Source organism: Mercenaria mercenaria, chromosome 2, assembly GCF_021730395.1.
Source record: "Mercenaria mercenaria strain notata chromosome 2, MADL_Memer_1, whole genome shotgun sequence".
NCBI lineage: Eukaryota > Metazoa > Mollusca > Bivalvia > Venerida > Veneridae > Mercenaria > Mercenaria mercenaria.
In genome coordinates, this window is record NC_069362.1 from 8537454 (window position 1) to 8561587 (window position 24134).

Consider the following 24134-nt stretch of genomic DNA (forward strand, 5'->3'; position numbering starts at 1 on the left):
GCGGAAGGTCGTGAATTCAGTCCCCGGTGGAGCAAGTTCACCCGAAACATTTTTTGATTCAAATTTCTTTTGTCTTCGAAATCCATGTTTCGCAAGGTCAAGTATACACTGCCCGTAGTTTATGTTTTCTATATGTTTATGCTATGTATGTCAGTAGTCGTATTATTGTATTTCGTCCGTAATCGTCTTCCGTAGTCTAGTCGTTGTAATTAGTCATGTTTAGGCATTATTCTGCATCATGTAGAGCTCATATAGACTATATCCAATGGTCCAGTCTTTATCTGTATAACTTATTCATGAATTTCATAATTCGCTTACTATGGTAACTAACCATATGGATGGGTCTCTCCTCAAATTTTCGAGTTTCCTGCTAATTTGCACAACCCACGCCCACATGGAATGAGTTTTGTCGCTGACAATAAAATATTTATATGAGCGCATAAGTGTGTATTTACAGGTAATTTTGAACATTGTTTTTGATGCTTATTTATCTACATTTTGCCATTCATCGGTTTTGTTATTTCCGTGCATTTGCACTTGGAATGAGAAATTGCTGGCGAAGGACACATTTTTGTTGCTGACAATGAAATATTTATATAGGCGCATAATTGTGTATTTACAGACCCGCAATCCGTGGTCCCGAGTCTAGAACTCATATGAGCAGACAAAATCTACAAGCCAAGTGTAATTTTGGACTGCGAAACATGTACCATTTTAACCATTTTTAGTCGTTTAAACTGTTTTAAACGTCAGGCAAAATCAGCCGCAGGTATATGTAATATAAGATAGTCTCTGACCCGGCATCTCTTCTAGTTATTTTTTTGTGGTGTAGTGGTTATCACATCTGCCTAACACGTGAAAGGTCCTGAAGTCAGACCTTAGCGGTAGTAGTTCTATTTTATTTCATTATCTTCTGCTGTTAAAATATATAAATATGTACAGTATTTGATAATTTAATTATTTCATTTTAAATACTGGCTAAGATATAAGGACATAATCGATCGCATACTTCATTGATACTGTTGCACTAATACTATCAGTTGTTTCCGTAGTGTAGTGGTTATCACATCCGCTTCACACGCGGAAGGTCCTGAGTTCAATCCTCAGCGGAAACAGAATTTTTATTTCATTTAACATCTTACTGTAGAAGCATATGTAGCCACAGTATCTTGATAATCTTTAAAAAGAAATTATTTTACTTGGCAATGCTTTCTTTCGTTTAAAAGCTACTCATCAACAGTTAGAGTAAAAAAAAATCGACATGTTTATTTGGTTTACTTTTATTGCAGAAACATAAGTAATCACCGTTTCTTTACAAAGAAATGATTTTACTTGCTTTCTTCCGCTTAAAAGCTACTCGTCAACGGTAATATTAAAATATTTCCAGTAAGTTTGACATAGAGTGTATATATGACACGGAAAATGATACATTTTTGAAGATAAGTGTTACACATTGATAAACAGGCAATAGGAATGTTGATTTTCCCCATTATTTCAAAAGCATTGTAATGATGTGCTCTATTCTGCACAATATATTTGTTTATTTATAAAGACACCGTGCAAAAATCATGCGTCAATAAGTTTTTACCATCGATCACATTTACAGTATCCACATTTTATGGATAAACATGGTGAAAATAATCAGTCGTCGTTATATTGACTCTGCTGCAGGAACAGATATTTTTTAATTTCATTTTCTTTTGGTGTTCAAACGTTTTCTTGTCGACTCCTAAAAATAAAAATATTCACTGCACCGTTGATCATTTCCAAATAGTCATTATAATGGGTTAAATCTTACCTCTAGTTGATATATAAATATAATGTATAAGCTGTTGCGAAAATACTATTATGTGTAGTGTCGTAACGTTGACTCTGTTGCAATTCAGTGCTCAGCAGGAACAGATATTTTTAATTTCAATTTTTGATGTTCAAACTTTTTTCTGTCGCCTCCTATAAATAAATTCATTATATACTTATATAAATTCTGTAAAAAAGCGGCTTGTATTTTACTATTAAATATGAACAGGCAGAAAAAAATCCGTATTGTACCTTTTAAATTCCGTATTGTATGCTGCCGGACTACTTTCATTAATATGCATGACCTGACACAGTTCTATAAATAGCGGACATAAAAACTTCACTTAGTTCTATTTTAACATCGATAAACATTGAAGATTTCGTTCAGTTACAAAACAACAAACAAAAAGGTAGAGGTATTTAATACGCGCCTCGTGAGATCCGATCTGGCAAAATCCACTCGAGCCGAATACTGCATCCCAGATCGAGCTACTTTTATAATAACCCTATTAACCCTATGATACCGTGTTCACACTAGCAAAACGGTTTTATTTTTATCAGGCACTAATTGGCTATAATTGGTATTTTACATTCAAAACCCATCAAAATATAATCTAGTTTGCGTCCACACTAGGCAAAGAAATGTGGTTTAAATTTATACATGCAATGTTGGAAGTTAACAAATATCTTGCAATAAGCAAAAAAGGTTACAAAGAATTGAGGCTAACAGAAACAAGAAGGAGTCATCAATATTTAAACTTCTGTGTTCATCTAAGAATTTCTGTTCATTCCATCTATTGTCCATTTTGAGCATGACTCCATATCGCAATTTAATGTTTTTGTTTCATCAACAGTCCAATTACTTTTGCCAGCCACAGCACCAATTGTTTGATACAAAAGAGAAACACATGGTATTCTTCCTCCAAAAGGTAAGATCTGTGGATTTGGGATTGTAAAACCAGTTACAACCCACATTTGCGTTCACATTTGTAAAATAATGCAGCATTACTTTTTAATGTAGTATTAAAACCACCTCCCGAGGTAGTTTTAATGCTACATTACAGAAACCACTTGACCTTTACAAAATTCACGTTTTACACCACATATAGTGTGGACGCAAACAAGTTTAATAAATAAACCCAAGTTAACGTAGTCTTAACACGGTATTATATTCACCTCACTTGATCATTTTAACGCTTAGCCTTACGTTTTGAGAAAAAAAAATCAAACAACACCAAATCATAGAAAGAAAGGGTTGTTTCACATGAAAATTGAACAGCATGTAAAGCATGTATACTACTCTACGAAACAGGTGTCAGTATACTGATATAAACATTGAATTCCGGAAAAGAACTGCCTAAAGGGGCACCACTTCCGGACAGTTAAACGCCTTTAAAAACTCACCATTTTCAAAGAATTTTTTACATATGTTCGTTTTGATGCATTTGCAATAGCGTACGAGTGTTGAAATTTCACATAACTTGGAGGAACACAGTTTTCAGCAATTGTTTATTTTTATTTCTTTACAAATGGCATTTATTTTCAAAGGGGGACAACTTTTTCAGAATATTTTAAGTGTCCGTCGTACGGGACAGTACGGCAGAACATGTAATGGTCAGGTAAAATATTGATAAAGATGTTGTTCGTTTATCAAATATTTTTGTGTTTTGATAATATACTCCTAAACCTTAAGATAATCCTCATAATGTTTTAAAGCATTCCGCCGGTATATATCAATATTATGTACAGACTGTTGCGACAATCGTATCAGTTGTTTCCGTGGTGTAGGGCTCTTGTGTCAGTTTAACGATGATTTGTGTTTTTCTAGTAGGAATTTCGTCAGTAATGCCAAAAGTGTTCATTAACACGTGCATATTGGTGCACATGCCATGCACGTGTAAAATATACTAAATTGGCCAAAACGCCTAAAGCGGTTACTTTGGCGGTGAGTCGGTCAAAAATGAATCAATTTAAATGTCGGTATGTGAAATTTCGTGTAAATATAGTAGTCGCAACTTGACCGCGATGGTTGACCTTATGCAGATTATTCATATCGATTATTTCATTGTAGAAATCAAGGGTGCTTAAGGGTAGCCGTGTATATTTATATTGAATGAGTTTGTATACAGTGCAGTATCAAAGTATATAAAACTATATATACTTACATTTGCTCAGTTAAAACTTTCCAATACACTAATTTATATTTACACAAATTTATATTTCCTTTATCTCGCGCAGCTCGTGTTTTACGTACACTCCTTTTCAATAATAGGTTGTGCCTTATTATGTATTATAATGCAAAGGTCAACCATCGGGGTCAAGTTGCGTCCACTATACTTGCATTATTAAGAAAATAGTAATACAATGAAAACTGACCGATTAGAAATTTTGTTGAGTGTATATATTTGAACTCCGTAGACCTATATATTATAACTAACACTTTTCTCCTCAAGACATTGAGCATTATGCTACATATTGATTTTTACATTAAAAACTATCACAAATTGGCATTTATATATTCACACATGCACATTTCTGTTCACCTTTTACCTTAATAACCTTTCATAAATTATAGAAAGTTTTAAGTCAAGTCAGCGTAATATGTTACACTGTACTTGAAAATCATGAAACGACATATTTTCGCTTTCTTTAAAGTTGATCCCTACTTTAATTATTCATTACAGAAACTGTGGTCTACCAAAATAGAGACGAACATGTCATATTGTATGTGAAATTTATACGAATACTTATAAATCTTATATTAGAAAGTATAATTTGCTTTAAATTGTGTATCGTGACATATTTTTGTTTAGACACATTTAGGCTATGTCTTACTTTGCCTCATCATGAACATTGTTAATGAAATTTTATAGTTATTATCAACTTACGTAATTTTAATATGCTTTATATGATTGTACCACCTTTGAACATAATATACTATGCTCTGTTTATATACAATATGGACTCACGGGTCTATGACCTTTTGTTCAATAAAATATCTATCTATATGACACTGAATATGATACCTGTGTGAAGATATGTGTTACCTATTGGTAAAAAGGCAATAAGAATGTTGATTTTACCCATTATATCAAAAGCGTCGTAATGATGGGGTCTATATTCTGCACGATATATTTGTTTATTTATAAAGACACCCGTCAAATCAATATTATGTACAAGCTGTTGCGATAATACTATCAGTTGTTTCCGTGGTGTAGTGGTTATCACATCCGCTTAACACGCGGAAGGTCATGAGTTCAATCCTCAGCGGAAACAGTTTTTTTTTTTATTTACTTTTATTGCACAAGCATATGTAGTCACTGTATTATCACAAAGAAATGATTATACTTGCTTTCTTTCGCTTTAAAGCTATTCGTCTACAGTCAAAGTATTTTTTTTCAACATTTTCATTTCCAGAAGTTTGACATAGAGTGTACATAAGACACGAAAAATGATACGACAATACAATACAATATTTTTTATTTAAGTCTCACTTTTCATGACATTACATATACATCCATTGTCATAAAATATTCATGAAAACCTTTCTAAAAGAAATATGAGAGACTATTTATTTTAAAACATACATGGATAAAAATTAAAACATAAAACATTTATGTATTAATTAAATGGCTCTGTAAGATTAGTATTCAAGGTTATACTTTCCTAGAACCTGGTTGATGATCATATCATATAAAATGCTTAAATGGTTTTATATGACCTACACAAAAATAATCAACTATCAGTATCTGAATACTTCTTACTCTACTTGTAACACCTATCAAACCTTAATATGACCAAAAATTTATTTGATAAATACCCAGTTAACCTTGTATAGTACACCACATTTGTTCTGTCTATACAGTAATTATTTTAATAGAGGAGGATTATTCTCTATGCATGCTTCCTAATTTACAGCTAGATAAGGTCGCAATGCCCTAAACCCAGCAGAATGTAAATGAAAAACCAATACATGTATAAACAGTAGTCTTTTAACTACAATGACCTAGACCTAAGACAGCAACAACAAAGAGTGATTTCCTCTGATATAATTAATAAAATTCAGATTTTTCAAAAAACAACATTGAGCCAATCTTCATTCTATAAAGTGTTTAACTCACTAAGGAAAAATTTCCATTATAAAAAGATAAAAGATAGTAACTATTATCTACAAAGACTTGTTAAAAGTTGAAATTTACATTTTAAAATCCATCTCCAGTAAAAGTGTGTATTTAAACGATGTGCATCCACTATGTACATTGATCTATGAATATAAAAAACATCTCCTTAAGAGAATATCATAGCAGATTTTGGCAGAAAATTTTATCACTTCTACAGTACTGGAACCCAGGATCATAGACAGTTTATTCCTGTTATCTAATGAGTTAAAGGTAGGTATGTAACTAGAAATATGCTGAAACAAATTGTATCTCAAGTCATCATACAGTGGGCAGACAGTTAAAACATGTTCCTCACTTTCACTTACATTATTATTACAAATTGAACATGTTCTTTGCTCTAGGGGAATACCCTCAAACATACCAGTTTCAAGGCGTAAGGGGGCAACTCCACATCTGAACTTGGCATAAGCACTTCTATGGTGGCCAGGCAAAATACACTTAATATAAGCCTCTGTCTTATAATCTTGCTTAAACAAACGGTATGTCCTCAATTTATTCCTTCCATTCCCTCTTACAGCATTCTCAGCATTTAAATTACATTTCCAGTTGTCTATAAGTTTCTCATTCTGTTTCTCTAATACTTTATCTTTTATTCCCACTTTATCAATATTTGAAATGTCAATCGCATCAAAGGTGTTTCCAACACCCGCTTCAATAAATAATTTTCTTAATCTAAAAGACCAATTTTTGCATGAGGTATTGATTTGTGACACTGACCATTGGTAGATTTTATAATTCAATCTACTGCTGGACATAGATCTAATACGATACCATTGACTGAGAACTGATGATAACTGTTTAATATATACATCTACCATACCAATATCCCCATTTACCGCCACATTTGGGGTGTATTTACCAACCACCATAAAAAATCTTGCTGCTCTGTTCTGAATTGCTGATATACAAGAAAACTGTCTATCACCCCAAATGGCTGCTCCATAACTGATAGTACTCCATACCGTAGCCTCATACAATTTTGAATAAGTCGAGAAAGGAAGACCACCAAAAAATTTGTACTTTGAGATTAAAAGTCCTAAAGTACGGTTTGCTGATTTAGCAACGTGTTTCGCCATAACATTAAAATCTAAATGCTCAGATAAATATAAACCCAAGTAAACATAATGATTTTCAACTTCTAAAACTTCATCTCCACATTTAAAATTCCTCATTGTACAAGGTATCGATGGTGGTCTAAAATGAACAATTTTTGACTTATCTGGATTAACTTTCATACTATTTTCATCACACCATTTTTGGAGTACGTCTAACATAAGTTGTAACTTATCTTCACAATCACTTATCAGTACTATGTCATCAGCATAGAGGAGGATAGACACATTCTGACCATCAATATTGATACCAAGGTCAAGATTCTTAACTGCTGAGATCAAATCATTAATGTAAAGATTAAAAAGCATCGGTGAGAGACTACATCCTTGCTTAAGGCCACACTTTACAGAGAACCAGTCTGTCTTTAGGCCATTTAACCTAACACAACATTTTACATTCTGATAGATGGCAAGTAGTGCTTTAAACATATTACCATTTACACCCATATCTTTGATCTTTGTAAATAATTTATTACGGTTGATAGTATCGTATGCCTTTTTAAAGTCTATGAATGCGGTAAATGTAGACTGTCTTTTTAATTTACGCGTGTGAAGATAAGTGTTACAAATCAGGAAAAAAGCAAAAAGAATGTTGATTTTCTCCATTATTTCTCCATTATTTCAAAAACGTTGTAATGGTGTGCTTTAGTATCCACATTTTATGGATTTTAGAGGTAAAATTGTTCATATAAAATGTGTTAATATGTCACTTTAATCATGATAAAAATAATCGTCCGTCATTACGTTGACTCTGTTGCAATTCAGTCCTCAGCAGGAACTTTTTTTTTAATTTCATTTTCTTTCAGTGTTTAACCTCTTTTTTCTGTCGACTCCTTTAAACAAATATATTAACCTTTGTTTAAACATATTTTATTTGTTCAAGTCATTACGTTAATAATTTACAATAACAGTAATAAGGGAACTGGACAGAAAGCTAATTAACTTTCGACTGTCCTTTACCTGAAAACAGATGTGTATAAATATGCATTCATGGCACGACTGTTTACAAAATATGCAAAGTAATTAATCAATGAAGAAATAAGCAAAATTTAGTGGTAAATGAATGATGTAGTTAAAGGAATAAAAGAAAATTACTATGGTGTTGTTAACGTTTGACTCTGAGAGAAAAGAATCACATGATCGTATATTTTTATGAAAACAAAATCGTTAGAGTTTTGGCATTGGTATAAACAATACAGTTTACATGTATAAGTAGTTGCGTCATGTCTTAATACACCATGAGCACTGGATATATTGTAAGTGCAAACAAATGGAATGATATACCCAAAATGGGATAAAAGAACGAAGAGCGGAAACTCTATAGGTAATCATAGAAATACAAGATAGGAGTAAAGTAGAAGCAGAAGGATGAACGAAAAATAACGTAGATTGATTTTGTTGATGTTTGCTACTAACTGTATACTAACTGAAGTTTCTAGACAAAAGCTATGACACTTTATGAAACGCACCAGAGTGTAGGTTATAATGCAGTAATTCGGTCAAAAATGTGCTTCAGTGGTGTAGTCGAAAGAAGTCCCTAATAAATAGATCCTAATTTTTCCATTTTGCGCGCATTTGCGCGTAGATCAGGGGCCAAATGGGCATTATTTCACTCGTGGAATGAATTTTACATAAAATAGGACACTTTTCAAGCTAATATTCGCATGTTTTCGAGTTGTTGAAAACGAAAGTAGGGTGTTTATTCTGCGGACCGCTTTCTGAAATGCGGAAATATGAAGGCACCTGACTTCAGTTGACTTGCATTTCACTGCATACTACTCAACATCCCTTTTTCTTTTCGTTTTCTTGAAGCAAATGTATGGATATCTTGTGGAAAATAGGTCGGTCTACGACGGAGTGAAAATCTAGAAACTGTAACAAAATTGTTCTGAAGTAGCTGGATTTTATATGAAACAAAGAACAATTTCTTTTACTGGTATATAGCCTGTAGTTTGTAAACTGAATCACAATTTATATTATTACGTAAAACGTTTAGACTCTCTGATATAGGTTTGAACCGCTTGACATCTAAGGAAAGAGAATTATTTTCTCGTAGAATGACATCAAGAGAAGGGTGGCAATGCTGTGAAATCGTATTTATTAGTTCTATCCTGTGGTCTGTATACCTGCGGCAAATAAAAAAGTGATATGAATTTTCTACTTCTCAGCATACACAAGAGGGGGAATCAATTATGTTTTTGTCGTATAAATCAGAAGACAGAGAGCTGCAATGGGTGCAAAGTCTTGTATGAAATATTTGCAATTTGCGATCTCCTGAAAAGAAAAAGCAGGGGTCGTTGATATATCATTGTTATTATCAGACGTTTGAGAGATGTTAATATGTCTGCGTTTTGAATGTAATCAGGAAGGACGTTATAATTCTTAATAACTGATGGAAGAAAATGTTTATTCTTGCATACCAGGCGGGGATTTCCGATAAATGATTAATAATAATGACCTGTATGAGTGAATATGTACTGCATGTCATTTGCGTTCCTACAAGTATGTGATACATATGCGTTCCTATGTTATACCTATGCGTCCCTATGTGATACCTATGCTCGCTACCAATAGTTGAAAGGGACTACATTTAAGAGGTTATTCGGAGTAAGGTTATTTCTCATTTTATAAAAGAGTATAAGCTTATGTTATATTTACATTACTTGATCATTTTAAGATAGTCATCATAATGTCTTGAAGCATTCCGCTGGTATATATCAATATTATGTACAAACTGTTACCTAATATAGGTAACATAATTGATAAGTGCTGGGATTTGTTACGTCTAATACATATCCACATTCCAGGTCTACGAGAAATGCAAAGGACCAGATGTACACATTGTTTAACAATTTGTGAAAGTGACAGTTTTAGTAGTTAACAACATTGTACTACTTACAAACTGAAGCATAATGTAGACTGTACTGGTAACAATGTTATATAATATATTTAATAACATGTAGAAAATTTAATGTACAGTATATTCGTGAAACTAGCCAGCAAGCTGCTCGCCGTATGAATAGCCATAGATTTGACATCAATAATTTCGTTGATCCAGATTTTTCAACTAATGTAGCCATTCATTTCAATAGCACTGGTCATTCTCCGCGCCCATAAGTGCGGAGTAGTTGTGATGGCTTTTTATGAGTGCAATGTATGTCGTAAATAACGATTTTGTCCTTTCACTTTGAAAAATTTCAAATTTTTTTTTTCAATGTCTGACTAGGTCTGTAATAATGGCATCAGCTTTAAAAACAATCGAGAAAAATAAGTTTCATCAGAGCAGGAAAGAAATCAAAGAGCAGAAAAGAAAGCAATTTTTGTCGGACATCACATGGAAAATTCCTTACCTTTTCAGTTTGATGAATGCGCAAGAATGAATTAGTTTTGATGAGCATGTTTTACCGTAAACTCTAAAACATTTGAATGTCCATTTCTCAAGCACATATTGATGGTTTACCAATATTATTTTAAATGTAAGCTTATCCAAATATTTTCTTCATTGTGTTGCAATAGTTGACCAAACGCCACATTGATTGGTTGATAACGATCAACCAATCAATTGTTAAAATCCTTCAATAGATGCTATTTGGTTAGAAGTTAAATTAGGTATTATGTCTTTTTTACCGACCGCCAAATAAGCCTGTAGCATTTTGGAACGATTTAGCGGTAATGCTAGACAATGCTTTAGATATTAATGAAAACTTAATTGTCGTTGGAGATATAAATGAAGATCAGTTTAAACATAATTGCCACTTTAAACAGATCATGCTTTTATATAATCTAGATAATATAGTCACAAATCCGACATGGGTCATGGCGACCTCATCTACAGTTATAGATCCAATTCTAGTTTCTGATGGTTTATCGTGTCTACACAGTGACGTTTTCACAGTTCCTGACAATATCAGTGATCATAAAGCGACTTATGCATTTTTCAAAAGCCCGTTTTCTTGTCAAATGTCCAATAAAAGGAAAATATGGTTATACAGTAGAGCCGACTTTCAGTCCCTAAATAACTATATTGCAAATGCTGATTGGTCGTACCTTAACTCTATTAACGTTAAGGATGGTGCAGTTTTATTTACTGAAAAACTATTAGTTTATATGATAAGATGTATACCATACAAAGAAGTCACTATCAGACCATACGACAAACCATGGTATGATTCAACCATAAGACTGTATTCTCGCAAACGTGATAGACAAAAATCCATTGCAATTTCTACCCATAATACAAACCATTGGAATACTTATAAAAAATTAAGAAACAAAGTAAACAATTTAAAAAGAAACATGCCAGAGAAAACTTTTATGTTAATTTGGAGGACAGCCTTGTCGATTTGAATACAAACAATCAAAAACAATATTGGAAGCTTCTGCGTAGTTTTCTTAAAACTAAAATTTTTTCAGAAGTTATCTCCCCTTTGAAAACTTGTAATTCTGATGGCACAGAAACATACCACTTCTCTGACTCTGAAAATGCTAATTGTCTAAATGAATACTTTGCATCAATATCACACCTTGACGACATTAATGAAGTGCCATCGCATATGCCCGATTATACAGATGCTAGTTTATCTACTATAGAAATACAAGAATCAGAAATTCAGGACATAATTAAAATCTGATATATTAATAAAGCGGTCGGTTAAGACCTAATTAGTCATAAAGTATTGAAAAATATTTGCAAAACAATTTCCAAACCTCTTTGCACATTATTCAATAGGTCTTTGTCAGAATGTGTTTTTCCTGAAATTTGGAAATCAGCAATTGTAATGCAACTTTTTAAGAAAGGAGATAATAAATTGACTTCTAATTATCGTCCTATTTCACTTTTAAGTTGTTTAGGAAAACTTATGAAAAGAATTCTACACAAACATATGTATAACCATTTGGTAGCCAATCAACTTATTTACTCTCAACAATCCGGCTTTTGGAAAGGACATTCTACAGTTTATCAATTATTAGATATGTACCATCAAATTGTTCAATCTCTAGATACCAAAACTTATACTTGTATTGTATTTTGTGACATCTCTAAGGCCTTTGATAGAGTTTGGCACAAAGGTCTCCTTTATAAACTACAACTAAATGGTATTAAAGGAAATTTGTTAAAATGGACCAAGAGTTATCTTGAAAACAGAAACCAGAAAGTTTTTGTTGGCTCTTCTTTATCTGAACCTCTCAGCGTCAATGCCGGACTGCCCCAAGGCTCAGTCCTTGGGCCCCTTTTCTTTCTAGTATATGTTAATGACATCATTGATAATTTGTTATGTATTGCACGTCTTTTTGCGGATGGCACTTCTTTAGCATGTACTACATCTTCTTTGACTGATCTTAAAGGAATTGAACTTGCCATGATAAATGCTTGGTCTAAAAAATGGCTTGTAGATTTTAATCCAAATAAAACAGAAGCAATGTTTTTTACTTTACAACAAAATATCAACAAACCATATTTGACATTTGATAACGTACCTGTTAGATTTGTTGAACGACATTAACACTTAGGTTTAACACTACGTTCAAATGGAAAATGGCATGACCACATTGACCAAATAACTACATCTTCAAAATTGTTAGGCATAATGAGAAAATTAAAGTACACTCTTAATAGACAGACTCTTTATCAAATATATATATTTTTCTTAAGACCTGTTTTAGAAAATGATTCTGTAGTGTGGGATGGCTGTACTCAGTATGAAAAAGAAACACTAGAAACAATTCAACATGAAGCAGCCCGTATTGTAACTGGACTTACCCGGTCTGTCTCAATTCAAAATTTATATCAGGAAATTAATTGGCTCTCACTATCTGACAGACGATTATATCAAAAACTTTTAATCGCATTTAGAATTCTTGACGGTGATGCGCCCGAGTATTTGAATAATATTTTTCCAAATATTGTCAACAATTCTACACATTACAACTTAAGAAACGCTGAAAATTATATAATCCTCAGTCGAAGAACTCAAATATTTTCTAATTCCTTTGTGCCTTCTGCTATTGATATATGGAACAATTTGAGTCCTGAAATAACAGCCACAAACACCTTATCAAGTTTTAAAAGATTGTTAAAAACGACCGTTTTTCCAACTACAGAAACTCCAAAATTGTATCTTGTAGGAGAAAGAAAATTTTCTTTAATTCATGCAAGGCTTAGAAACGCGTGCAGTAATTTGAATTTTCATTTATTTTGCAACCATCTGTCTGAGGACTCAATCTGTTCATTTGAATGCGAAATGATATGAATTATAAATGATAGGAAACTCCTTGCAAAATATTCTTCAATAAAGGTAATGATGTATAGGAATTATAAAAGGATCATAAATATTTACATTTTATCATAATAAAATGTACAAGAAATCAGGAAACGTAATAGAACTATCTATAGTTTTTCTACAAAGATATCCTGACGTCACGGCATTATCACGTTATAGTGCGATGCACGTGACGTTGCGCGGGCAAACTGAATATAATTTGGTTAGAACCATTAAAAATGCATAAAATGAATTGAAAATGTGTTTGTTTCAGTGTAAGATCGAAATGTATTTCACTCGTGAACACCACAATTTATACTTTCATAAATCATGTTAAATATTGCATTATAGTGTCCACTCGGTGAAATATATTTCGATCTTACACTAAAACAAACAAATATCCTCTATAACATCCTATAATATCGATCAATGATAAACTACAAATGACGGCTATTCAAGCATTTACAAAAAAACACACACACATACTCACTTTTTCATGATGAAAGAAAAAAAGTTCAATGTGATGGCATGGGTCTATCTGTCTGTCTGCGACTGTTTGCGTAATGATATTTGGCAGAAGCTGCGCAAATGTTACGCACAAATAACCAATTGCGCGTTTTTGTAAATCGCTGGTTGTGATTAGCGCAAAGATTGGTAAATCGAGCAACATTACTCACATTTGTAAACACGCAAGGTAGCCTTGCGCATCTGCGCTAAAGGTTACAACACACAAAGTAGCTGTTCTTCGTTATTCTATATAAAATTGACATATTTCCGATGGCCGCAGAACACATCAGGGCCCATTTTAAATGTCTGTAGCTTACATTTTCTTAAAGAATATTGTCAGTGCTGAATAAAATCAAAAGAAAGGTGGGGGCCATGTTTGATGCAAGAAAAATATTTTCAGTCAAACACACAAACTGCAAAATCAGCTAAAAATTTAGACCCAAAATTGTAGTGGTGTTCAGTGTATGATCTAAGTTTTCATGACAACTCTTGTCATGTAATTATTTCGTTATGAAAATGCTACCTACATGTCAAACATAGACCCGTCGTGTGATTTTAGCAACAGAACTGCAAAGAAACTAAGGAAAATAGCTTTATAGAGCAAGAAAAAGACTATTTGAATCCGCCATTATGCCATTTTTCGCCAATTTCCTATTAAGTCTCTGTATGCCTAAAGCCTTGCCGATTTTTATGCCTAAAGACTTACCAATTTTATCTTCGGATAAAATTTCATAAGAGGGCCTTTCATATAAAATTGTTTAATGATAAAAATGACAAAACTCAGATATGCTTAAAGGTGCGAGTTGTCCGAGCCGTTCTGTTTTACGTGTGCATTACAATAAATCATAAAATAGGTGATCCATGTATTTATTGAGTAATAAGAAGAAGAAATTAACGTCCTTGGTAATTTACGTACTACTTATTATCTATAGAGCCCAAATTCCTGATTAGACATTTATCAAACTTGATTAGAATAACGGTCTTGATAACATCTGAGCCAAGTTTGAAACTCGATCATTTCGGATGAACAACTACGTCACCAGACTGAATTTAAGAACAACCTTGTGTACACAATCATGACAATACACCGTAACGTTAATACGAAACGCGTTGCAAACTAGAGTTGTCTTGTTTTTTTTTTACTATATTATAGTACAAGCTGCTGCAAATACTATCAGTTGTTTCCGTGGTGTAGTGGTTATCACATCCGCTTAACACGCGGAAGGTCCTGAGTTCAATCCTCAGCGGAAACAGATTTTTTTATTTGATTTAACTTTTATTGTAGAAGCATATGTAGTAGACATAGTACTAGAGATCAATCAATTACCCAAATTATAATCCTTCCTTGCATTTACCTTTACACATGTATGACGAAAAATAAAAGGCAGAATGCAGTAACTGTGTAGTGAAAAACTTAGTGATAAGTCATTTCATTTAAATGTCCATTTTCATGCTAAATACTGAAAAGTATGTTCTTGTTTTTATATATAATGTGTGATATGGTATAAATAAAATTATATCTAAATTTCAGCTTAAATAGTGCATCTGAATTTATTATATCAGTCTTAAAACATTCTGTGATAGCATACAATAATGCATGTATTTGACAATTCTTTTGCATTGATATAAGTTCTTTCTGCAATAATCCAGTTATAATTGGGGATTAAATATTTATCAATGGCTAGACAGGTAGGACTATCTAGCGAGTACATGGAAATTAAATAAGAAGTTTCAGAAAATCATCAATAAAATGCTTGAAAATGATCAGATCAAGACTTAAATATTATATTCGGTCTTAGATTATATATATATGCAATCAACGTTAAGTTTTTAATTGTTTTTCATAATTTGAAATTTTAGGTACTATCCCTATATGTAGTCAAAAAGAAATTATTTTACTTAATTTATTTCGCTTAAAAGCTACTTACCAATATTAGAGTAAAAATATTCAACGTGTTCATTTCCAGCAAGTTTGGAATAGAGAATATATGACACTGAAAAATGACAGATGTGTGAAGATAAGAGCCCCGTGCCACGTATTTGGCAAAAAAGCAGCCGCCGTTATGTTGACTCTGATGCAATTCAGTCCTCAGCAGGAATAGATTTTCATTTTGATTTTATTTTCTTTTCGTGTTAACCCTTTTTCATCGAATCTTAAAAATAAATATATTCACAGTGCTTGATTCTTTCAAAATAGTCATTATAATGGGTTAATAAAGCATGCCTGTGGTATATATCAATATTATGTACAATCTGTTGCAATAATACTATCAGTTGTTTCCGTGGTGTAGTGGTTATCACATCCGCTTAACACGCGGAAGGTCCTGAGTTCAATCCTCAGCGGAAACAAATTTTTTATATGATTTAACTTTTAATGTAGAAACATATGTATTCACAGTATCTTCAAAAAGAATTTCTTTTTTTTTTTTTTTTTGCCTGCTTTCTTACGTTTAAAAGCTACTTATCAACATTAGAGCAAAAAAAATCCAACGTGTTCATTTCCAGCAAGTTTTTAATAGATTATATATGCTACTGAAAAATAATAGATGTGTGAAGATAAGTGCCACGTATTTTGAAAAAAGCAGCCGCCGTTACGTTGACTCTGTTGCAATTCAGTCCTCAGCAGGAATAGATTTTCTTTCTGATTCCATTTTCTTTTCATGTTCAACCTCTTTTTCATCGACTCTTAAAAATAAATGTATTCACAGTGTTTGATTCTTTCAAAATAGTCATTATAATGGGTGAATAAAGCATGCCTGTGGTATGTATCAATATTATGTACAATCTGTTGCGATATTACTATCAGTTGTTTCCGTGGTGTAGTGGTTATCACATCCGCTTAACACGCGGAAGGTCCTGAGTTCAATCCTCAGCGGAAACAGTTTTTTATTTGATTTAACTTTTAATGTAGAAACATAATATTATGTATTCACAGTTTCTTCAAAAAGAAATTATTTTACTTGCTTTCTTACGCTTAAAAGCTACTTATTAATATTAGTGTAAAATTTTTCAGCGTGTTCATTTCCAGAAAGTTTCTAATAGAATATATATGAGACTGAAAAATGATAGATGTGTGAAGAAAGGTGCCACGTACTTTGAAAAAAAGCAGCCGCCGTTATGTTGAATCTGTTGCAATTCAGTCTTAAGCAGAAATAGATTTTCTTTTTGATTTCATTTTCTTGTCGTGTTCTACCCTTTTTCATCGACTCTTAAAAACAAATATATTCACAATACTAGATAATTTCAAAATAGTCATTATAATAGGTTAATAAAGCATGCCTGTGGTATATATCAATATTATGTACAATCTGTTGCGATAATACAATCAGTTGTTTCCGTGGTGTAGTGGTTATCACAGTTTTTTTTTACTTGATCTAACTTTTAATGTATAAGCAGTATCTTCAAAAAGAAATTATTTAGCTTGCTTTCTTACGCTTAAAAGCTACATGTCAACATTAGAGTAAAAATATTCAACGTGTCCTTTTCCAGCAAGTTTGGAATAGAGTATATTTGACACTGAAAAATGATAGATGTGTGAAGAAGTGCCACGTAAAAGGCAGTCGCCGTTATGTTGACTCTCACGGTTGCAATTCAGTCCTCAGCAGGAATAGATTTTTTTATGATTTCATTTTCTTTTCGTGTTCAACCCTTTTTCATCGGCTCTTAAAAATAAATATATTCACAGTGCATGATTATTTCAAAAGTCATCATTATGGGTTAATAAAGCATGCCTGTCGTATATATCAATATTATGTATAATCTGTTATTATTATTATTATAATACCAGATTTATTATACCAGAATTATTATACCAGATTTACATAGCGCTCTTTTCATGATCAATTTCACGTTCAAAGGCGCTTTACATAGTTCAAATGCAGCCACACAGGGCGCATAATTCATCCTCTACTAGTACAGACACAGAGCGATCTGACCAGAGGGACAGAAATCGGATACAGGCTTTTCCGGCTAACTTAGCCTAGCTCGTTGCGAATAGACAGCCTGGTTCTTTAACGTGCCCAGTGTATAGCACTGATACACGCAAAGATTGCCTGGGTTCCTGACCAGTACACCTCTAGTTGGGTGGGAAACACTGAAAAGCATTTCTGAAAATTCCCGAGTAGCTGCCGGGGATCGAACCCCGACCTCACGTTGGAAGGCCAGTGTGCAAACCACTGAGCTGTCCGCCCACCTGTTGCGATAATACTATCAGTTGTTTCCGTGATGTAGTGGTTATCACATCCGCTTAACACGCGGAAGGTCCTGAGTTCAATCATCAGCGGAAACAAATTTTTTATTTGATTCAACTTTTATTGTAGAAGCGTATGTAGTCAAAAAGAAATTATTTTACTTGGTCTTACGCTTAAAAGCTACATATCATTAGTTAGAAAAATAATCAATATTGGTCATTTACAGCAAGTTTGTCGTAGAGTGTATATATGACACTGAAAATGGTAAATGTGTGAAAATGAGTTTTACATATTGATAAAAAAGGCAGTCAGAATGTTGATTTTCTCCCTTATTTCAAAAATGTTACAACGGTGTACTCCATTCTACACAATATATTTGGTTATTTATAAGGAACCTTGCAACAATGATTCGACAAAAGGTTTATACCATCGGTAACGTTCACAGTATCCACATTTTCTGAATTTTTGAGAGATAAAATTGTTCATATAAACTGTTTGAACGGGTCACTTTAAACATGGTGAAAATAATCAGCCGCCGTTATGTTTATTCTGTTTCAATTCAGTACTCAGCAGGAATAGATTTTGTTTTTGATTTCATTTTCTTTTCGTGTTCAACCTTTTTTATCGACTTTTTATTTGATTTAACTTTTAATGTAGAAACATATGTATTCACAGTATCTTCAAAAAGAAATTATTTTACTTGCTTTCTTACGCTTAAAATCTACTTATCAACATTAGAGTATAATTTTTCAACGTGTTAATTTCCAACAAGTTTGGAATAGAGTATATATGGCATAAAAAATGATAGATGTGTGAAGATAAGTGCCACTTATTTGGAAAAAAAAAGCAGCCGCCGTTATGTTGACTCTGTTGCAATTCAGATTTTCTTTTTGATTTTCCATTTTTTTTCTTGTGAAGATAAATGCCACGTATCTTGGAAAAAGGGCAAAAAGAATGATGATTTTCTCCATTATTACAAAAGGGTTGTAATTGTGTACTCGTTCCTGCATAATATATCAGAACAATGTTTATTTATAAGGACACACTGCAATAATCATTTGTCAATAAATTTGTACCATCGATCGTTTTCACAGTATCCATATTTTATGGGTTTTTAGAGGTGTGAACAGGTCACTTTAAAATGTTGAAAATAATCGGCCGTCTTTATGTTGACTGTTGCAATTCAGTCCTCAGCAGGAACAAACATTTTTTTTTTAGATTTTATTTTCTTTTGGTGTTCAACATTTTTTGTCGACTCTTATAAACATATAACCACAGTACTTAATCATTTAAAAATAATCAGCATAATAGGCTAAATCATACCTCTGGTTTCTTGCACACGGGACTGGCGTCTCCGGTGATTTTACCCATGCCGGCAAAACCCATCTGGCACCCCCCATGCCAGATGACTCTCGTGCTGTTAACGACAACTGGTGGTTCATGCACTGATAATATATTGTTTATGCAAAAATACGAAAAAAAGCAGATACCTTGATAGTTTTTCTCCGTTCCATATAGTATATTTCTCGATTCAAAATACGTTACTTTACAGTAAGAACATAACGTTACGCTACAAACGATGAAACTAAAGTGGAACTTTGTTATGATGCGTAACGCAAAACATCATGACGTCACTTCTGCTTACGGACGTTAATTTCCCGCGCTCTACCATAAGAAAGAGTGCTATAAAGAAAGTATTTCTACCTGTTATTTGTAAAGTACGATATACAAGAAAAATAATCTGCCAGAATAAAATGCTAACATGTATACGATATGCAAGAAAAAATATCAGTCATGTGTTTAGGAATCGGATGGAAATATCCGTCCCTCGGCCACCTGCGCATGGGCGGTAATTCGGCAAGCCTCATTACCGCCCAATGCGCAGGTGCCCTCGGGACGGATATTTCTATCCGATTCCTAAACACATGACAGATATTATTAATATATCAATATTATGCACAAACTGTTGCGATAATACAACCAGCTGTTTCCATGGTGTAGTGGTTATCACATCCGCTTAACACACGGAAGGTAATGAGTTTAATCCTCAGCGGAAACAGATTTTTAATTTCTCTTTTGTATATTCAGTCCTTAACATTTTTATATGAACCATAGTATCTTGACAATGGAATTTCTTCTACTTCGGTGCATGCGCAACCTTCGTCAGGATCAGTTCAGTTACTTCAAAATTATTGCCATTTGATTGTTTTGCAATCCATAAATTTCCACATAACAAACTAATCCATTGACGGATCTTTATGAAATTTATGACAAATATAGATCACTATAGGGCAGTGGTGCAAGCACAGCTTCCGTCAGGATCTCTTCAGTAACTGAAGTGTTATTGCCCTTTGCTTGTTTTGGAATTGATGAGTTCCCACAAAACAAAATAACCCGTTGATAATTTTTCATTAAACTAAATACAAATAAAGATAACAGTAGGACGGTGGACCATGTCCAATTCCGTCAGGATCTTTTAAATAAATTTAGAGTTATTGCCCTTAATTGTGAAATCTTTCAACATGAACAGAACAGAACAGAACAGAACAGATATTTTATTCAGACTTGTACGTAGTACATCGTCTAATTCACATAGTTCACATATATACTGTCAACGTGAAAGTAAACATGAAATAAAGGACAAGTTACAAACAATAGATACAAAATAAATATAATTAAACAAATATAATGATAATCTGATGGAGAATGAACATGAAAATTTAGGCTTCAACATTTAAAAGTGCATTTCTAATAGTAAGAGCTTCTTTAACATATCTGGATAGGTGGATAAGTTCTGCTTTATTAGTTGTATTTAAAAGTTGTATAAATTTATATACTGATGGATGTCTATAATAAAAAGCTTTTAAATATTTCTTTCTAATATCAGCGTAACATCTACATATACAAACAAAGTGGTATTCATCCTCAATATCCAAAGTATTACAACATAAGCAGTGTCTTTCCTCACGAGGAATTCGATTTCTATTATATCTGCCAGTCTGTATTCTGAGGGGCAGACCACTCATCCTAAGTCTACAGAAATAAAATCTAAAACATTTTGGCAGAATATCTAAATAACGTTCATATTCAAAAGAACATTTAACATTTTTATACATATACAAAACAGAGCTGTTTTCCAAATTAGCATACCATTCTTGTTTAACAGAGTCAATGATGCGACATTTAAATTCGCGCAAAAACATATTCTTATTTATACCGCTAGAATTACCAAACATATATGAAAATCCATAATCGTTCAAAAGCTTTTTGACGTTTGAAACCCAGTTTTTAAGACCATTATTGCTATCATCCAATGCTAAATTATACACTGTTTTTAATATTATATTATCAGTATCAACAATTTTCAACCAATACTTTATTATTCTTACATATCTATGTACATATAAAGGATATCTGCAGTCCCTGCATTAGCAAATCAACCTAATCGGCAGGAGAATACAGAATATTGTTCGCGCCTGGAGATATACATATATAATTTCCTGCGGAGTAATTTTCATTAATTGTCCCTAAAACATATTTCTAACCCTGATAAACATATAGATGCATTCTTTTAAAACGATATCTGGCGAAAATCCTACGTACAAAAGTAAAAATCTAAACCTAACTAACGAGAGTTGACCCACGCCCAGAATTTGCTATACTTGTCATTTTGATTCAAAGATCTCTGTAGGGGACTCTCGTATTCTCTCACATTTCCAGACTCAGAAAAATCTTAATGTGACGAATCGTTCATATAAGACCACAAAACAAGATTACGTTCAGAATTCACCACCTTGTTTTGTTCGCGAAAAAGTATCTCGATGTAGGACCTAGATACCTTCTTTACATTTATAATACATATATAAAGGTATGAAATAATGCAGAAAACTATTTCGTTTAACAAATCAACTTTTTTCATGCGCTGATTGTCATTTTAAAAAAATATCGAGGAATCTTTAAACAAAATGATACAATGATAACGTATAGTAAGCGCTGTTTAAGTCAAAGTGTCCAGTTTTTCAGGGTTTTTTTATATGCTGTTTAATAAAAATGAATTCTTGAACGGAGAGCCCGATACCCTTCTCCCTTCTTTATATAGAAAATATTCAGACTTTTTTTTTCTTTTTTTGTGTGTAAAATGCGGCCAGCGCTTGATGTCACAAAATTAACATTTCATTCCATTTAGCATTTGATTCGCCCGCTTAGCTCAATAGGGAGAGCGCAGATCTACGGATCTTGGGGTCGTGATTTCGATCTTCGGGCGGGGCGTATGTTCTCTGTGACGATTTGATAGAAAATCTTTCGACCTCCACCTCTGGTTCATGTGGGGAAGTTGGTAGTTACTTGCGGAGAACAGTTTTCTACTGGTACAGGATCCAGGAACACTGATTAGTTTAACTGCCCGCCGTTACATAACTGAAATACTTTTGAAAGACAGTGTAAAACCCAAAACAAACAAACAAATGAACACAATACTTTGCAACACATTTTGTCGCTACAAAGGTCGCATTTTAGCAGTGCGTTGCTTCCACTTACAGGCGTAACAGCACTTGATCTGCAAATGAGAAGGTGTCCGATCGCATTACAGTGTATGGGAGACAATGATTTTAATAATCTGCGTATTTCTTACAACAGAGTATAGGCACTTGTAAGGTGGAAAATGCAATACTAAGACCATCAAATGATAAATTTCTTATCTAGGATAAATATAATGCTAAGGAAATACATTAAGGTGCAAAACGAAAATAAATTTAGAACAGAATTGAAATAAAATCATTACATAATTTGTTATTACACTTTGATGTTGACGTCGTTTTTATATATATATATATATATATATATATAGGAGACGTTGGTCGAATTTACTTAAAATTTGTAAATTACATTAGGTAAAGAAAGAAGGAAATTGATGTTTCAGCAGGAAAATTTGACATGTGACAAAAAAAGAGAATATATTTGTGCCTTTCCACATTGCATTCATTAAACTCGTTCAATAAAATTGACAAAAAGCTCGGCACAGCCTCACATTTTATTATCTAATAAATTCAGTACGTGTCATAGCCTCTATCTATTTGTGGACTACAGTATTAAATTTGTCTTTTTAATCACATTCTCAAATACCAGATTTAATAATAATAATAATAATAATAATAATAAGTCATTGTGTTTCAATGATTACCGTTCTTAGTAAACATATATACGTTTAGTCTTACGTTTCTATTCAGCTTTTTGTACAGCGAGAAAGTGGGAATATTCCTGGAGGTTTTCAACTTTTAAGGTATTAATTTAACATCGATTATAATTCAAGAAAGGGATATGTTAGTGATCATACACTGGTTTAGTTTTAAGTTACAATTCAGCTTTTCGTATAGCAAGAAATTCAGTGTAGTTCAGAGTTATTGTAAAATGTTTGTTCCTTCGTTTTCTCCTACCTCAACAAGCGACATATGTGCATGTCGGTTGTTGTGCTTTATGTATTTTTTCTCTACATATTTTCTATGATCTTTTTTCTTTGTTTGTCCAGCTTCTTCGGGATGAAATTATACTATGTTATTATGACCTCCTTGCCGCAAGGATAATAGCTGTATACATAATTTTATATCCGTTTAGATAATGAATGATCTTAGTGCTTACCGCGCAGCAATTGGTCTTTTTTATAACGGTATTCAAAGATTTGTGAAAAAGTATCGGTTGTACAGTCAACCAATTCTGAACATTGTAAAGGTGGGGTCCCAGTTAGGTGTCTGTGCAAAATGTTTTTTGATTTTCTCTATATTTTATGACAATATACCTACATGTATTAAGTTTCATTCACAAGTGTTACTGTTATCAGTTTTGACTTACTTTTATAGAAATTCACATTTAAAGTGGGTGGGGTAATTTGACATTTAACCAGCCAGGAACACGATCTCCGCCGCGTTTTTAAAAATGGTTCAAACTTTTTACCTGGAACTTTCGTGATAAAATAACTATGCAATGGACATTTACACAACATGTTGCGTTTTAAAATGTCTTGAATACTTTTTTCAACACAGAGCCACAAAGTGGCCTAATCAAATTTACTGATTTTCAATGGACGAGCTTCAC

The 24134-nt window shown here is 32.9% G+C and overlaps 6 non-coding genes across 6 annotated transcripts; all 6 read left to right on the plus strand.

Moving 5' to 3' along the window:
* Window positions 1-1042: 1042 nt before the first annotated feature.
* Window positions 1043-1115, plus strand: Trnav-cac (transfer RNA valine (anticodon CAC)). The gene has a single exon. It is a non-coding gene; the product is annotated as a tRNA-Val (tRNA).
* A 3885-nt stretch (window positions 1116-5000) lies between these two features.
* Window positions 5001-5073, plus strand: Trnav-aac (transfer RNA valine (anticodon AAC)). The gene has a single exon. It is a non-coding gene; the product is annotated as a tRNA-Val (tRNA).
* Window positions 5074-15037: 9964 nt separating this feature from the next.
* Window positions 15038-15110, plus strand: Trnav-aac (transfer RNA valine (anticodon AAC)). Its single transcript has one exon. It is a non-coding gene; the product is annotated as a tRNA-Val (tRNA).
* Window positions 15111-16133: 1023 nt separating this feature from the next.
* On the plus strand, window positions 16134-16206 carry Trnav-aac (transfer RNA valine (anticodon AAC)). The gene has a single exon. It is a non-coding gene; the product is annotated as a tRNA-Val (tRNA).
* Window positions 16207-16665: 459 nt separating this feature from the next.
* Window positions 16666-16738, plus strand: Trnav-aac (transfer RNA valine (anticodon AAC)). The gene has a single exon. It is a non-coding gene; the product is annotated as a tRNA-Val (tRNA).
* A 1334-nt stretch (window positions 16739-18072) lies between these two features.
* On the plus strand, window positions 18073-18145 carry Trnav-aac (transfer RNA valine (anticodon AAC)). Its single transcript has one exon. It is a non-coding gene; the product is annotated as a tRNA-Val (tRNA).
* Window positions 18146-24134: the final 5989 nt, after the last annotated feature.